Source organism: Pipistrellus kuhlii, unplaced genomic scaffold, assembly GCF_014108245.1.
Source record: "Pipistrellus kuhlii isolate mPipKuh1 unplaced genomic scaffold, mPipKuh1.p scaffold_m20_p_44, whole genome shotgun sequence".
Lineage (NCBI taxonomy): Eukaryota > Metazoa > Chordata > Mammalia > Chiroptera > Vespertilionidae > Pipistrellus > Pipistrellus kuhlii.
In genome coordinates, this window is record NW_023425545.1 from 1482306 (window position 1) to 1498289 (window position 15984).

The 15984-nt window shown below is 70.0% G+C and overlaps 1 protein-coding gene across 8 annotated transcripts in view; it reads left to right on the forward strand.

The window, feature by feature from the left end:
• The window catches only part of SEPTIN9 (septin 9), a 106560-nt gene that overhangs the window by 82655 nt on the left and 7921 nt on the right, over positions 1-15984 (forward strand). Inside the window, exon 1 of one of the 8 annotated variants that reach the window (XM_036412255.2) lies at positions 4609-4798. The exons of 6 other annotated variants lie outside the window; for them this stretch is intronic. The gene's annotated coding sequence lies outside the window, so the exon portion shown is untranslated. Of the gene's footprint in view, positions 1-4608; positions 4799-5354; positions 5498-15984 lie in introns of those variants that run through there. One more of the 8 variants, XM_036412256.2, reaches the window with a different exon arrangement.

Here is a 15984-nt window from a genome sequence, read left to right on the forward strand (position 1 = left end):
GAGGGCTCGGTGCCCCCGGTGAGTGCTCGGTGCCCCTGGTGAGGGCTCGGTGCCCCTGGTGAGGGCTCCGTGCCCCCGGTGAGTGCTCGGTGCCCCCGGTGAAGGCTCCGGTGCCCCCGGTGAGTGCTCGGTGCCCCCGGTGAAGGCTCCGTGCCCCCGGTGAGGGCTCCGGGCCCCCGGTGAAGGCTCCGGGCCACGCCTCCCCGGTGAGGGCTCGGTGCCCCCGGTGAGTGCTCGGTGCCCCCGGTGAAGGCTCAGTGCCCCCGGTGAAGGCTCAGTGCCCCTGGTGAAGGCTCGGTGCCCCCGGTGAAGGCTCGGTGCCCCCGGTGAAGGCTCGGTGCCCCCGGTGAAGGCTCGGTGCCCCCGGTGAGGGCTCGGTGCCCCGGTGAGGGCTCGGTCCCCCCGGTGAGGGCTCGGTGCCCCTGGTGAGGGCTCGGTGCTTCCGGTGAAGGCTCGGTGCCCCCGGTGAGGGCTCGGTGCCCCGGTGAGGGCTCGGTGCTTCCGGTGAAGGCTCGGTGCCCCCGGTGAAGGCTCGGTGCCCCCGGTGAAAGCTCAGTGCCCCCGGTGAAGGCTCGGTGCCCCTGGTGAAGGCTCGGTGCCCCCGGTGGGCACACATGCCGGTTCCCGAGGGTCTGGTCTGGTCTGGACCTGCTCTCAGCAGTGCACCCCCTGTGCCTTTCTGTCCGCCTCCCTCCCTGGCCTGGGCCCCGCCAGCTTTGGGGCTCCCAGCGCAGATGGGGGAAGTGGTCCCCAATCAAAGCTCCTCCTGCCCGTCAGCACCTCCGCTTATTCCCCTTTCACTTCCCACTCGGGCGGGCGGGGCAGCCGGCAGGCCTCGCTCCCGGCCAGAGTGCAGGGAGGGGAGGGCTGGTGACCGGTGAGTTCCGGGAGGCTCTGCTTTTGAGCAGAGGAGACGGCAGAGACTAGAATGCCTGGTGCTCAAGGCCATTGTTATGCCGGCGGGGGCTGCTGGACCCTCCTGGGTATCGCCCTGTGCTCCTCCCAGTCCCGGCCCAGCCACCCGAGCCGAAAGCCCCAGCCCTGCCCGCCGAGTGGCTCAGAGCACCACCCCCCCCCTCCCCGTCCCCAGCCGACTCCTGATTGGCTCACACCCCACCATGTCCGCTGCTGGGCTTCCGTGCTGGTCCTGGTGTCAGGGAAGGGCGAGGAGGCTGGAGGATCGCCCCGAACGCCAGCCTGGAGCGCCCCCACCTGGCCATCTCCCCTCCGGGCGCTCTGAGCTCCCGGCCAGACGTGCTGGGTGTACACTTGCCATTGAAGTCAGTGCGGGGGCTGGTGCCTTAAGGCTCGGTGAGCGGGGTTCTGGCGGGCGTGTCCGCCCCAGGACGCACTGTGTGTGTGTGGGGTGTGTGTGTGGGGGGGGGGGGCGGGGGTGCCTGGGCTGCTGTGAGCTGCCCCGGGGCCCGCACCCCTGAACGGGAGCTGGCTCCGGTGAGGGCCGAGCCGCAGTGCTGGAGGTTGAGATGCCATCGGTGGATTCTCAGAAACCTTGCTGAAATGTGCACGAAGGTGCCGGGGAGGGAAGAGGCTTCCTGAGGGGGCGGGGGCGGGCCTTCTCAGAAAGGAGGAAATGGGCCTCTCGCCGAGTTTCACCAGCGAGCGATCTCGATCTTGAGCCGCTGCGTGGAGACGCGGGAGGCGCTGAGTAAGTCAGCCCTGCGGGGCTCCATTAAACAGGAAGGGGGGTTCTATCTGATGGAGGACGTCCGGAGGGCTTCCTGGAGGCGGTGACCTAGCAGAGGGGGTTTTAGATGGGGTTTGGGAGGCAGCAGGCCCGGATGAAGGCTGAGGAGAGGTGGCTGAGCTGGAGGGGTCAGGACCAGAGGTGTCAGCGGTGGCTGGGGGAGGGGGGGTGATGGCTGAAGCCGGTGATGGAGGTGCAGATGCTGAGAGGAGGGGAGAGGAGGTGCCCGCACTCCTGCCTTGGGGGAAGGGGGGAGGGAGGGGTCAGTGCGTCTCCCATGCTGCCCCGGGGTCGGTGGGTGGCACTGGGTGTGGGCGATGGGGGTTTTTCAGGAGCTGGGGTTCAGCAGGGCGATGGGCAGAAGCCAGACGGCAGAGTTCCGCAGGGAGTGGGTGGTGGGAGCTGAGGAGATGCAGACCATCTGTCGGAGATGGAGAGGGAGGAAGGAGAGGGAGCGGGAGCGGCTGGGGGGTGGCGGGGGGGGGGAGGGGAAGAGGGGGCTGGGCCGGCGTGGCTTGTTGTGGAGATGAGGGGGGGCCCAGATGCTCTCCTGCATCCAGTTGAAAAGGAACCAGGAGAAAGGCAGATTTCTGCAAAACGTGGCACCCCACCTGCCCCCCACCCCTCCACACACACAGACACACACACGCATGCACACACACTCACACACATATACACACCACACACACACACGCATGCACACACACGCACGCACACACGTGCAGCGCCAGCACCGGGCTGCCAGCCTGGAGCCGGGGGCTCCTCCCCGGGGGTGTGGCTGCACTCTGCCCGGAGCCCGCAGGTTCCTGCCTGGGACCCGCAGGGCCTTCCCCTGCGCAGGCCCGGGAGGGGGGCGCTCTGTGGTGAGGTGGGAAGCGTCGCCGCCCCCCGGGAGGTTTGGGGGTGGGAGGGCAGATTGGCGGGGGGGGGGGGGGGGGACGGAGGAGCTGGGCTCCACAGGTGTGTGCGGGCCGTGTGAGTGCGAGAGTGTGTGTGAGGGGAGGGAGGGAGCTCGCAGTGTGAGTGCTCCCCCTCCTGCTCTGCCGCGGGGGGGGGGGGGGGGATGCATCGGCCATCGTGTGGGCGGTGACACCTCAGTCTGCTCCTCTCCCAGTGGGTCCCAGGGAGGGGAACCCGAACCCAGGACCCTGCCGCCGGACCACTGACGGGCGGGGGTGCCCACGGGCAGGCCAGCGGCCTACAGCATCCTTGTTAGGGACGCCACAGGACCCCTCCCCCCTCCTGTCAGCTCGGACCCATGCGGGTGAGGGTCCGGCTCAGACGGACAGCTTGGGAAACCCCATGCAGACCGGCCGGGGCTGGGGGTCCCCCCATCTGTCCAGCAGAGCCCAGCTCACGTGTCCAGGCCGGGCTGCCGGCCTCAAACAGGAGCGCATGCTCTTCCAGTTCTGGGGGCTCCCTGCCTGGGATCGGGGTCCCTGGGCTCAGGCAGGTGTCGCAGGGCCGGCCCCTCCTTGCCTTGCCCAGCGCCCGGCGGTGCTGGCAGTCCTGGGACGGCCACCGCCCTCCACCATCGCTGCTCCGCTCTCTCCGCGTTTCCCTCCGACCTCTCCGGACAGTAGGGCCTCCGCAGGGAGCTGGGTGCCGTCCGAGTCCCAGGCCTGGTCCCCCCGCAGCGTGAGGCCGCCTGCCGTGGGGGTGACACGTCCCAGGACGGGGCGCGGGGCTCACGCTGTGTCTCAGGCCCTCTGGCTTTTGGTTTACATTTTTATTGATTTCAGAGCAGAAGGGAGAGAGAAACATGAGCGGTGAGAGAGAGTCATCGACCGGCTGCCCCTCCCTGCACGCCCCACACTGGGGATCGAGCCTGCAACCCGGGGCTGTGTCCGCACGGCCTGTGTGGCTGCACCGCTGCCGGCTGGGTGTGCGGCCGCATGGAGGGCGCCGAGGACCCGCGTGCACCCCTGACAGCGGGAGCTGTGCCGCCGGTACCCGGCCTCGCCCGCTCGGGGCCCTGTCGGTCCCGGTGAGAGGTGCCGTCCGTCCGTATAACACGCTTCTTGGCCCGGAGAGGGCCGGAGTGGCCGTCTCTCGGTGTTGGCGCTGGGGACACGCGAGCTGACCACATGGTGGCCCCTGAGGCTGTGACGGTGACCAGATGTCCCGCCGCGTTTTAAAAAAGTCCCGATTTTTGGGAAGATTCTTTCCAAGTTTTTGGACTTTTTTAAAACGCCGCGGGACGCAGGACAAATAGTTGAAAATCGGGATCACTTTAGGCCCAGTGCCCTGTGGGAAAGGGAATTCGCGCGCCTTTTCTGACCGTTCTCACGCGGAGCCTTAGTGACGGACAGGCCGGGCTCGCCGAGCTTCTGCCTGGGGGGTGAGCAGCCGCCCGGGCTCAGGGCGCCCCAGACCGACGGCAGCAGCCAGCCTGGACGGGGGACAGCAAGGCCCTGAGGCCTGATGGGAAGCCTGCAGATCCTCCGGGAGGCCTGGGCGTGGGGGCTGGTGGCCAGCAGGTGGGCAGCGCCTCGGTGGGGGGGCCAGTGGCCTCAGGGGAGCAGCGGCTTCTGGAGACGCGGAGGGCAGACCCCTGGACGCAGTCAGCCTGCCTGTGGGGCGCTCTGGGGCCACCCTCTCCAGCCACATGGGGGAGCCGGCGGGGGAGCCTGGGCGCCCGGCTGTGGGTGCCGGGCCGGCGGGAATCCTCCGGGAGGAGGGAGGGAGGACCAGCGGCCGCCCTGACACTGCCTCCCCGGAGCCACTCTGGGCTGGCCCCAGGCAGGTCCCCCGAACCAGCCCCGGGAACTCCCCCAACTGCTGTGGGAGCGTCAGCCTGAGGCTTGGCCACGCCCAGGCCTGGGAGTGACTCACTCGCCGGGTCAAAGGTCGTGGCGGGGGAGGGGGGTGGGGCGGGCCTGGCCCTTCCCTGCATGCAGGCCCTGCCCGGCCGCTGCTCCGCGCTCCCTCCTCTGGGACCCCCTAGCCCTTCCTCCCAGGGGCCCGTTCCGTTCCGCGCAGGGCCTGCGGGAGGGAGGGAGGAGGAGGCTGACTCACCGCCCGCCCTGAGGGGCGGAGGAGCCCAGCCGGACGGGATCCGGGTGCTGAGGCTCCAGGAGGAAGAAGCTCAGGGTGAGCTGCCCCCTCCCGCCCCTGCCCCGCCTCCCGTCCCCGTTCCTCTCCCTGGCGGGGTCCCTCCCCCACGGCACCCTCACCGATTGGGGGGCGGGGGTGGGGGGCAGCCGGCTGGCCGTGCTCTGACCCTGGGAGCCTGGAGCAGCTCGGGCCACGGGTCCGGACCTCGTTCCGGGGAGCCCCTGAGAGCCGAGGTGTGTCACAGGGCCTGGGGGGCGTCAGGACCGGGTGCGGGCACAGCTGGGGTGCACCTGGCCAAGGGGCGGCGGCAGGGAGGGAGGGTGCCCAAGGGCATGTCAGATTCTTGGCAGCACCCAGCACCCAGCAGGGCCGGGCCGGGGCGGGGCCAGGGCTGCAGGCACCGGCTCCTGGCAGGGCCGCCCGCCCGGCTGGGCTCCAGGTGAGCACTCGCCCTCCTCCCGGGAGCTCCTGCGGCCGCGCACCGGCCCCCGGCGGCCGGGGTAACCCCGCCATCCGCGGCCGCGGGGCCGCCCCTCCCCGCCGCCCGCCCCGCCCCGGCCTGCCCCTCGGAGCGCTCCCTCGAAGGCGCCCTCCTACCTCTGCCCGCCCGCCCGCCCGGGAGGCTGCCTGTTCGAGGCCACAAAGCCCCTTTGATCCTCTGCTCGGCTCGGGGCCATGTGACCCGGTGGGCGGCGCTCTCGCAGGCAGCAGCAGCGCAGCCCGACGCGGCCGCGGGTGAGTGCTCCGCTCCCTTTGTTCCCAGCCTCGCACCCGCGCCGGGCCCCTCGGTGTCCGGCCCGCGGGCAGCCCCGGGGCAGCAGCCGCCCGCCCCCGCCGCCCGGGCCCCGCCGGGGGACAGCTCCGGCCGGGGAGCGGGGCCGCCCGGTCTCCGGGCGCGAAGGGGCTGGGGCGGCACGGCGTCTGTAAACGTTTGGCCGGAGCCGAGGCCGCCGTCCTCCCCGCGGGACTTTCTAGGAGTCAAGTTCCCTCTTGCAAGGGGCTTCCCTGGCCTGCAGGGGGGGCAGGAGCCAGCTGGCCGCCGCCTACAGGCAGCCCTAGGGCTTGAGGACGGCCGGGGTCGGCTTCCACCGACTCGGATGCCGGCGGCGGCACGGTGCTGGGGGCTCCTGCTGCCGCTGATGGGGTCCCGGGGGTCGGGGTGTGCGATGTTGCTGGGGGCGGCGGGCGAGGGCGGGGCGGGGTGGAACGCATGTCTTCGCGGAGGCCCTGGTGGGAGGGGTCCCCCTCCGTGTCTGGGCAGGGGAAGGACGTGCCGGCCGAGCTGAGGGGCTGGGGGAACCCCAGGGTCCAGTCCGCCAGCCCGTGCTCCCCAGCCCCGGTGCCCCTCGGCAGTGCCATGTGCTGCACCCGGACGGGCTCGGCGTGGGGCTGCGGGCCTCCCCCTCCTCCCCCCTCCCTCGCCGCCCCACATGGTGCCGGCATTTTTGTCGGAGGTTTGGGGATCGCCTCCACTCACCAGAGAGAAGCTTGGAATTCCTTCGCCCGAGAAAAATGTGCCGCCCGCCCGCCCGCCCGGCAGCTGCCCTGGCCCTGGCCCTGGCCCTGGCCGTGGCCGCGGAGACGGCGCCCCGGTCGGAATCCGGTGTGGCTCCTGCGGGGAGGGCAGCCAGGGGGCCGGAGAAGTCCGCTCCCCGCTCCCCGCTCCCCGCTCCCCGCTCCCCGCTGGCAGCCTGTGGCTCCCGCTTCATTCATTGTTGCTTTGCCTGGGAACTGAGGGGCTCCTCGGCAGGAAATGGGAGGGGCTCCTGTGTTTAACCGTTTGGGGGGCAGCATCCTTGGGGTCCTCTTGGCTGAGGACGGGGCCGGGGAAGGGGCCTCTGCCGTGGCTGACCTTTCTCACGTCGCTGTAGGGACCTGCTCTGTCGCCGACCCCTCGCCCTCCCTCCTGGGCCCCCGTGGCCCCCAGCCAGGCCCGTGCCGTGGCAGAACTGCTGTGTCTGCTTGTCTGTCTGTTTCCGTCCGCCGCTGCTCCTTGGGGCTGGCACGTGATGCCCAGGACAGTGGCACATGGGAAAGGCCTACTGTGCACCCAGCTGGCACATGGGGAAGACCTACTGTGAGGCGACAGAGCCCTGCTCTGATGGGACGGGCAGCCCAGGCTCCCGCCCCGAGCTCCCCGAGGTCAGGGTTCACAGGGCTTGCACTGCAGAAACCGTGCACCCACTGGGCAGCCCAGCCTCTGGGCCAACCTCCTCCCCGCCCCCTCCCGCTTCCCCTGCCACCGTGCCCTCCCACTTCCTGTTGTCACCGCAGGCGCTTTGCGGGGCCCAGGGCTTTCGGCAGCCGGGACCCTGGTGGCGGAGCCCCCGCCCGCCCGGAGCGGCCACGCTTCCTGCCGGGTCAGAGGTCTCCGGCTTCTTAGGAAGCGGGCACCAGGCCGAGGCCCCCATGGCTGAGCTGCTGCTATCCGACGCGCCCCCCACGTCAAGTCTCCGGCTGGTTCCCACTCGCCCCCCTCACTGGCTGCGCGCCCTGCGTGGGCAGAAGGACGAGGGTGCTGACGGGGAGAGCACGCAGGCTCTGTCCGCCCCACGCCCGGGTTCCCGGCCGGGGTCGTCCGCAGTGTGGCCATCGCCTTCCTGCCCTGGGGCTCCGTCCACCCTCTCCTCGCCGCCCCCAGCCCGGCCTTCGGCCCCCGGTGCCAGCTGGGCTCCGTGAGGACGGGGGGCTCCGTGAGGATAGGGGGCTCCGTGAGGACGGGGGCTCCGTGAGGACGGGGGGCTCCGTGAGGACGGGGGCTCCGTGAGGACGGGAGGCTCCGTGAGGACGGGGGGCTCCGTGAGGACGGGGGGCTCCGTGAGGACGGGGGCTCCGTGAGGACGGGGGCTCCGTGAGGACGGGGGCTCCGTGAGGACGGGGGCTCTGTGAGGACGGGGGCTCCGTGAGGACGGGGGCTCTGAGGACGGGGGCTCCGTGAGGACGGGGGGCTCCGTGAGGACGGGGGCTCCGTGAGGACGGGGGCTCCGTGAGGACGGGGGGCTCCGTGAGGACGGGGGCTCCGTGAGGACGGGGGGCTCCGTGAGGACGGGGGCTCCGTGAGGATAGGGGGCTCCGTGAGGACGGGGGTGCTCTGTGAGGACGGGGGGCTCCGTGAGGATGGGGGCTCCGTGAGGATAGGGGGCTCCATGAGGACGGGGGTGCTCTGTGAGGACGGGGGGCTCCTTGAGGACTGGGGCTCAGGGACTGGGGCTCGGGGACGGCAGGGCTGGTGACTCGGAGGCCCGCTCCCTCCTGCGGGGCCTGGAAAGATGCTTCCGGCAGAAGTCATGGCCCTCGGCTGGGCGGGCGGGACTCCACCCAGACGCCTGCCTCCCTGCGCCCGGCGCCTGCTTTGATTTGCTTCCTGGGTGCCAGGCTGGTCCTGGGACAGGCAGGGGCCTGCTCCCAGCGCCGTGGAGCCGAGGAGGCCTCCCCCGGAGCCGCCGAGGGGGGCGGCCCAGGAGCCGGCTGCCGTGAGCCAGCCCGGTGCAGGCTGGGAGCCCGGGGAGGCGCCGGTCAAGGACAGGCCGGAGGGGGGTCTGCCCCCGCTGGGGGCCCCCTGCCTGCTCCCCTGGAGGGGAGGGGGCCGTGGGGAGCCTGGCTCTGGGCTGCAGGGTGGGGGTAGGGGGTTCCTCCTCTTTCTTTTCTCTTCTCACCACCGGGAACCACACCCGCGGGCTCAGAGGGGCAGCCGGAGGGCCTGGTCCTTCCAGGCAGGGAGTCGGAGGTTTGATGCCCTCGCTCTGCAGGGGCCCCGGCTGTCCTGTGCCCTGGCTGGCCTCACCTGTCCTGCCACAGAGCAGCTTCCCGGGGCAGGGGCTGGCCTTGGCCTTGGCCTTGGCCTTGGCCTGGGGACGGGGCAGCTCCTCACGGAGGCCCATCGCTCATGCCCCCTCCTCGCTGTTTCTGCCTAAATACGGTTCTAAACGTGTTGGTTGGGGTTCGGTAGCTGAGCCGCAGGTGCCCCAGGTTTCTCGTCCCTCTCCTGCAGTGGGGCGTGGGGGGCACCCTCTGGGGTAGGTGGGCCCTGAGCACCCAGCGCTGCACTTTGAACCCAGCTCCCGGTTGGGGTGGGGTTGCCAGTCGTGACCCCATGAGGCGGTCAGGTCCCCAGGCCTTGGGGGCGCCCCTGCTCGGTCCCGTCGCCCCTGCCTCGCGGGGTCCCTGCCCGGGCGGCCAGCCCTGCGCTGCCCGGTGCCCAGGCCCAGCGTGCCCAGCGGAGCGAGCGGTCATCGGCGGTCACCGCGCGGGGGCGGGAGTGTCCCTGTGTCCCCGGGGAAGGTGACTCCCAGGCCTTTATCTCCTATCTCCCGCCCGCCCAGTGCCTGTCCCCGGGGGCGCCAGGTGGGGGTGCTGGTGTCCGTCTGTCCGTCCTTCGCTACCCGCGGGGACTGTTATTGATCGCTGTCCGGCCCTGGCGTCCCAGGCGGTTGCCCGGTTAATGTTTGAACGAATTCCTGGTGCCGCTGGCAGCTGTGCCTCTTGTCCCCACCTGCGTGGCTCCTGTGAGCCCGGCCCGGAGGCTCGTAAGACGGGCGCGTCCCCGGAGGCCCCCCCCCTTTTTTTTAAATATTTGTATTGATTTCAGAGAGGAAGGGAGAGGGAGAGAATCATGGATCGGCTGCCTCCTGGACACCCCCCACTGGGGATCGAGCCCACAACCCGGGCCTGTGCCCTGACCTGGAGTGGAACCTGGGACCCTTCAGTCCGCAGGCCGGTGCTCTTTCCACTGAGCCGCACCAGCCAGGGCCTCGGAGCCCCTTTTTGAGAGAAAGGGCCGGGGCCGCATTTCCTCTGAGACCTGAGTACACTCTCCCCGGGGCTGGGGGACTGGACCGACCAGATGACACCCTCTCTCCTCCCGTCGCTCCCGCCACCCTCCCCCCCCCCCACCACACGCCCTGGTGCGAGGGAGCGAGGACGGATCCATGTCTTTGTCCGTTGTCTGCCGAGGCCGGAGGAGAAGCTGCCCATTGCCTGGTGACAGTCGTGGCCCCAGAGACAAATGACAGGTCGGACAGCGGCCCCATTGTAGCTGGGGCGGGGGCGGGGGCGGGGGCGGGGCCAGGACCCGCGGATCGGGCTCAGAGGCGGTGAGGGGCTCACGCGCCCAGAGGAGCAGGGCGGGTCCAGCCGCTCGGCCAGCGGGGAGGCCCGAGCGGGCCAGGCCTCGGACCGGCCTCCCCTGTGCCAGGCTGGGACCCGCGCCGGCCTGACCACCACGCACTCTGTCTGGGCTCGATGCCCAGGGCCCCTCAGTCTGCGTCCCCAGGAATTTCATTCACTCAAACCCTGTCTCCAGCTGGACCCGGACAAGGGTGGAAACTGAGGCAGAGAGGGAGATGATGGGTCAGAAGGTTTCCATGGGGAAAACAATTTTAACACGCCCGCCCCGTCCCCGTCCCAGGCCCCAAGAGGGCTGGCTGATTCCCAGTCCAGGGCACATGCCCGGGGTGCGGGCTCCCTTCCCAGTGGGGGCAGCTGAGCCAGGATTCTCATCATGAATGTTTGTATTTCTCTCCTCTTCTCTCTCAACTTCTAAAAAGTGGGAAGACAGACAGCTGTCCAGGGTGCCACCCCCTCTGCTGGAGGAGCTGACAGCCCCCCGCCCTGCTGTCCCCGGCCGGGGTCACCTCTGTGGACCCCGCGGCTGGGAGCGCCTCGCACTCCCCCAGCGGGTCTGGGGTCTGCGTCCATGTGTTTGCCAGAGTCCTGTCTTCTCACCAGAGCCCAGAGCCGGCTCAGTGGCCCAGGATGGAGCCAGGCCGGGGCGGGGCGGGGCGGGGCTGGTGGAGAGGCACCGGGAGCCATTTGGTCTGCAGCTGGGCCTGGCCTGACCCGCAGTTCCTTCGCCTGCACCCGGCCCAGAACTCGGCAGAAGGGGAAGTGGAGGGCGGTGGGGAGTGGGCTGCAGAGGAAGTGGGTGTGGGAGTGGGAGGGGCTGGCTGCCCGCCCCCAGGAGGAAAGTGGGGAGAGCTGGTGCCGGGGCGGCTGCTTTTCCTGAGGACCCGTCCCTCCCCCAGCGGCCTCTGGGGGGCAGTGTTGGGGGGAGGATGGTACTGTTTGATTCCTGGGACAGTGGCTGTGGGGGGTTCTGCCTCGGGGACCCGGGGAGGGGGCGGGGCGGCCCACGGCCTCCCAGCTCGGCCTGTTCCAGGCCATTCCGGGCATCACACACGGAGCTTAAGCCTTACAACAAAGGCCTGTCCGCTGTCATCTTAGACCACGAGAGCCCAGCCCTCACCACATCTGGGGCCTGGGCCCCAGCCGCCGGGCCGGGCCTCCCAGGCCGTCCCTCCCGGGCTGTCCCTCCCAGGCCGTCCCTCCCGGGCCGTCCCTCCCGGGCCGGGCCTCCCGGGCTGTCCCTCGAGTCCACGCCGGCACCCCGGGAAGGGCCCACTTGGCGCGGTCCTGTGGTGGGAAGGCGGCCAGCCGTCCGGCCAGGCCAGGCCCCTCCCCCCCTCCCCCTCCCTCGGGCTGGGCTACTGCGGGGCACATCCCGGCGGAGATTACCATATGAATGCGCCTCCTCCAGAGCAGCTGGGGGCCCGAGGGGCCGCTCCCACTCTGCGGGGTGCAGGGTCTGGCTGGTGCGGGAGCTGCCGAGGACGCCGGCATTTCCCACCCACAGTAGGTCTCCGGGAGCGGAGGGAGCGGAGGGTGCAGGGCGGGTTGGGTGTTTCTGTGGGGAGGGGAGGGCGCCCCGGGTCCCAGCACTCGGAGGGGCACCCTGTGTCAGGACTCCCAAGGGTAACTCCCGCCCCTGGTGTGAGGCCTATTGGCTCCTGCAGCCATTTTGGTCTGGTTTCAAAAGCGGCAGCTCATTAGGCAGGAAACGTAGGCTCCCTAAAAACGAAGACTGCAGATGGAGGGAGGGTGAGAGGGACGGACGGACGGGGAGGTGTCGTTCCCTCATTGATGGGTCCGTGGCTGAGGCTTGCGTGTGCCCTGCCCGGGATCGAACCCCCGGCCCGGCGGCCGGGCAGGAAGTGAGGAGTAGGGAAGGGTGTGAAGGCGTGGGGACGGCGCCGTGAGGCAGAGCAGTGTGAGCGCTCGTCAACGGTGACCCGCTGTCACTGGCCAGCCCTCCGGGGCCTCGCCGGTCCCGTATCTTCGGGGCTGGGCTGACCCCCTGGCAGCCGGGACGAGGCCTGTCCATGCGGAAGCCTCTGGTTGTTACTGACCCCTCTCTGCCGGTGCCCAGCCTCTGAGCTTGGCTGGTGGTGTGGACACCAGCTGTGCCCAGCAGCAAATGAATGGGCACCAGGCAAAGTCTGGCTCCCAGATACTAGCTCTCAGGGCCATTTCTTCCGGGACTCCTGGCCCCTCCACGCTGGGGACCCCCTCTTGCTGTGGGTCGGGGGCGGGGGGTGTGTGTGCAGCCTGGGAGCAGCCTGGCAGAGAGGCAGAATCAGGGTGGGTGGAGGCCTTCTCAACGGAGCCTCCTGCCCCCCAGCCCTGCCCTACCCTGCCCACCCCACCTGGTAAGCCTCCGCTGTGCCCCTGGGAGAGCCCCCCGGGCCCCAGCCAGGACGGTGGAGATGGGCGTGGGGTTAGGGCGCCATCGTAGGCTGGCCCGTCTCCGCCCACATCCCCTCCCCAGTGGGTGCCCCCGCCCCCGCTGGCCATTTCCTGAGCTGAATCTTCTGAATGGGCAGGCGCTGTCCTTCCTCCTCCCGCTGAGGCTCCAGGAGGATGGAGACCGGAAACGGTTAGTGTCTCATTCACAGGCGGCCACGCTGACCGGGAGCCCGTGGGAAAGGATGCGGCCAGCGCTGACCGCGGGGCCGGGGCAGCGGGCAGCGGGCAGCGGGCAGCGGCCGGGCCCCGGTCGCTCCGGGGAGAGGAGGGCGGAGGACAGGGCAGGGAGCTCCCACTCATTCAGCCAGCAGCACCTTCCCGGCGCGTCGCTGGTCCGGGTTCGGAGCGGGAGTGAGAGACCGGCTGCCCTTGGGGCGGCGGGCGGTGGCGTGGGGCCGGGCCCCCAGGTCCCAGCTGTACGGGGCCGTTTGGGGCGAGAGTCGAGGGGCGGCTGCAGGGTAGCACCTGGGAGCCCCGGGCAGCTCCCGGGACGGCTGGGACACCCAGGACTGGGCAGAGGGCCTGGCCCCACGGGGCGTCTCGGCTGAGCCAGCGGGGCCTCGGGACTGTCCGCCCGGCACGGGTGTCCAGTCCTGGACGGAGCTTGGCATTTGGGCCCAGGGGACAGGCCCGGTTCCTGGAGGATCCGGCAGCCAGGGGGCGGGCGGGGCTGCCCGGAGGCGGCGAGGAGGCTGGGGGCAGGGCCTCACGCTCCAGATCGGGGTGCGGTGACCCCTTGTGCCTTGCTCCTCAGACCCCAGCTCTGTCTCCTGAGGTGTTTCAAGCTCCCTGCGGTGCCGGCGGGAAGAGCAGTCACACCGGCGTCCCTCCAGGTCGGCCCCTGCCCGCGGCCCAGCAGTGCTCAGAGGCAGACATGTCTGTCCCGAGCGGGGGGCAGGGGGGCCGGAACACGGGTGCTGGGACTCCGGGCCAGGCCGGCGGCCGGCCCGCACTGCGGAGCGAGCTTGAAGCCGTGAACGGCAGCGCCTCGGGGTGTGCCCTCGTCTCAGGCCCTTCCTCTGCCTTGTCCAGGGCCGAGTGGCCGTGGGAGTCGGGTGGCGGGGGCTGGGGTGTGAGCAGTGGGGTCTCCCGGCGTGCAGGGTCTGTGCAGGCCGGCGGGCCGTCCACCCGGAGCCGCGGGGTGGGGAGAGGAGATGACCGAGCCGGCCCAGCCCCCCCAGCCTCCGCCCCAGGCCAGAGGGGGCGCGGCCAGTGGGTGGATGACCCCATTGGCTAAATGCGGTGCTGACCGCTCCCCATCCCTCAGCTGAGATAGGAGGTGCCCTCTGCTCCTGCCCCCCCTTTCTGCCCTGGCTTCAGCCTCCCCCCCCCCCCCGCCTTTCTGGGCTCGGGGAGCCTGAGGGGGGGCCTGAGACCTGCCCAGGAGGAAAGCGCTCCCTGTTCTCGCGTTAGAGCTCCTTTCTGCTCAGCTGGAGGGGTGCCCTGGTGCCCCCCAGGGGCCGGACCCCTCGGTCAGCTCGGATGACTCATCTGCTGGGGAGGCAGAGCCTGGTGCCCAGCCGGACAGCTCTGGTGAGCATCCGCTGACAGCTGCTGATAGGAGGGGGCCATCCCCGATAAGAGGACATTCCACCCGGTGACAAACGGGGTGACAAATGGCCGCTGTCCCCCCTCGCGGGGGAGGGCCCCTTGTTCTTTCTAACTCTGCGCGCTTTTGCCAAGAACTAACTAACGGCATCTCCGCGGCTGGCGGGCCCTCGGGCTCCGTGGGCGGCCGGGCTGGGTTCCGGGTTGGCTCTGGGTTCGGGGCCCGTCTTGCTGGAAGGTTCCCTGGGCCGGGAGGAGCCTGGGGCACGGTCCCGGGTCCTGCGCGGGGCGTGGGCCCTGGGACACGGAATGAGAAGTCGGGCTGGAGCCGCACGGAAACTCCTCGCTCAGCAGCGAGCGGGGACGGGCAGGTTGGAGCCTGCTCTGCCGGAGATGGATGTCTCGGGCCCGGGCCCAGGGCCTCCGCTGCGAACGAAGGAGCAGGGGGCGGGGGCTGGCCGGGCTCCAAGCCCCCTCTCCCGCCGGGCCATTGAGACCGCGTTGGCAGCAGTGAGGACCTTCTTGAGATTCCTGCCCGGACAACGGCGGGGAGGCTGGCTCTGAGGGTTTGTGAGAGCCGCGGAGGGGGAGCGGGCGGGCAGTGGGAGGGGGGCCTCCACTGCGGGGGCCTGGCCCCTGAATGATCGGAGGCCTGGGGCGGGGAGGCAGCCGCCCTGTGTCCCCTCCCCGGGCCTGCGGGGGCACGGGGCGTGGGAGACTGACTCCTGCGCCGTCCCACCCGCGGCGACCCTGCGCCGGCGGCTTGGGGTCGGATTTCCTCTCGGAAAGGGCAGGCGGAGGGGTGGGGAGGCTCGGCCTCGGAGGGGCAGGCCCGCCGTCCCGGAGCACTTTTGCCGGACTCTGGGTCGGACTCTGAGCAGGGCTGCAGGCCCGGCCCAGGTTTCTGGCACCCGCGCCTGGCCGGGCTGCGATGAGACGTTTCCTGCCCGGACAACGTGTGAAGTGTAATTCGATTTGAGTGACTTATCGCGTTAAACGGGCCCTGCGCGCCGTTAAAACCCAGCCCTGGATCCCACGGCGCCGTTTGCAAAACTTGGCCGTTTGTGTTCAGTGTTTGCATCTTTGGAAGGAACAGGAAGTTCCCCGGTGACAGTTACGAGGCGTTTGTGGAGGCCGGGGTGGGTTCATGGGGGACGCGGGAAAAGGTCCTCTGTTCAAAGCCGCGCCGCCGGGCCCACTCACCCCGCGGCCCGCCCACCACCTCAGCCCCGCCCACGTCAGCGGCCCCGCCACCCAGAAGCCCCTCCCGCCCCAGCAGCCACGCCCACCACCTCGACTCCGCCCACTGCCTCAGCCATGACCAGCAACTCCGTCCACCCAGAAGCCCCCCCACACCAGCGCCGTCCACCTTCTTGGCCCCGCCCACTTCAGCGGCTCCGCCTACCCCGAAGCCCCTCCTGTCGCTGCAGCCCCGCCCACCATAGGCACCGCCCACCCAAAGCCCCTCCTACCACTGCAGCTCCGCCCCAGCAGCCCCGCCCACCACCTCGGCTTCACCTACCCTAAGCCCCTCCCATCGCCTCAGCCCCGCCCACTTCACAAGATCCGCCCATCTTCAGCGGCTCCGCCCACCCCCAGATACCAAGCCCCCTCTCCCGCCTCTGGTCTCCCTCACTTCCCCTTGCTTCTCTGATGAATTGTCCACATTTGCTCATTTTAAACTTTTCCTCACCTTCCCTGGCCACAGAGCCCTGACCTTCTTTGGTGTTGATAAAAGTTCAGTGAAGAGACGATGCACATAAGTACTAAGTCCCCCTAAGGTGACCAGACCGGGACAGTCCCGATTTTTAACAATTTGTCCCATGGCATTTTTAAAAAGTTCCGATAAAAATCGGGTCACCTTACATTAGACTAAGTTTTTTTTTTCAATTGAGATCCTCGGACGTAGGGGTTCTTTGGTGACCACCCCACCCCCCAAATTGCCCAAATCGATTGGTGGGTGTCCCCTGGATGTACCTATTGCTTTGAGGGGGGGAGTCCTTTGACAGCTTTTTAAAAGGGTTTGTGACACGCACACGAGTCTTGGACTGTTTGCCAGGCTGTTTCTTAGGGAAGGGACTGCCGGGCCTCTG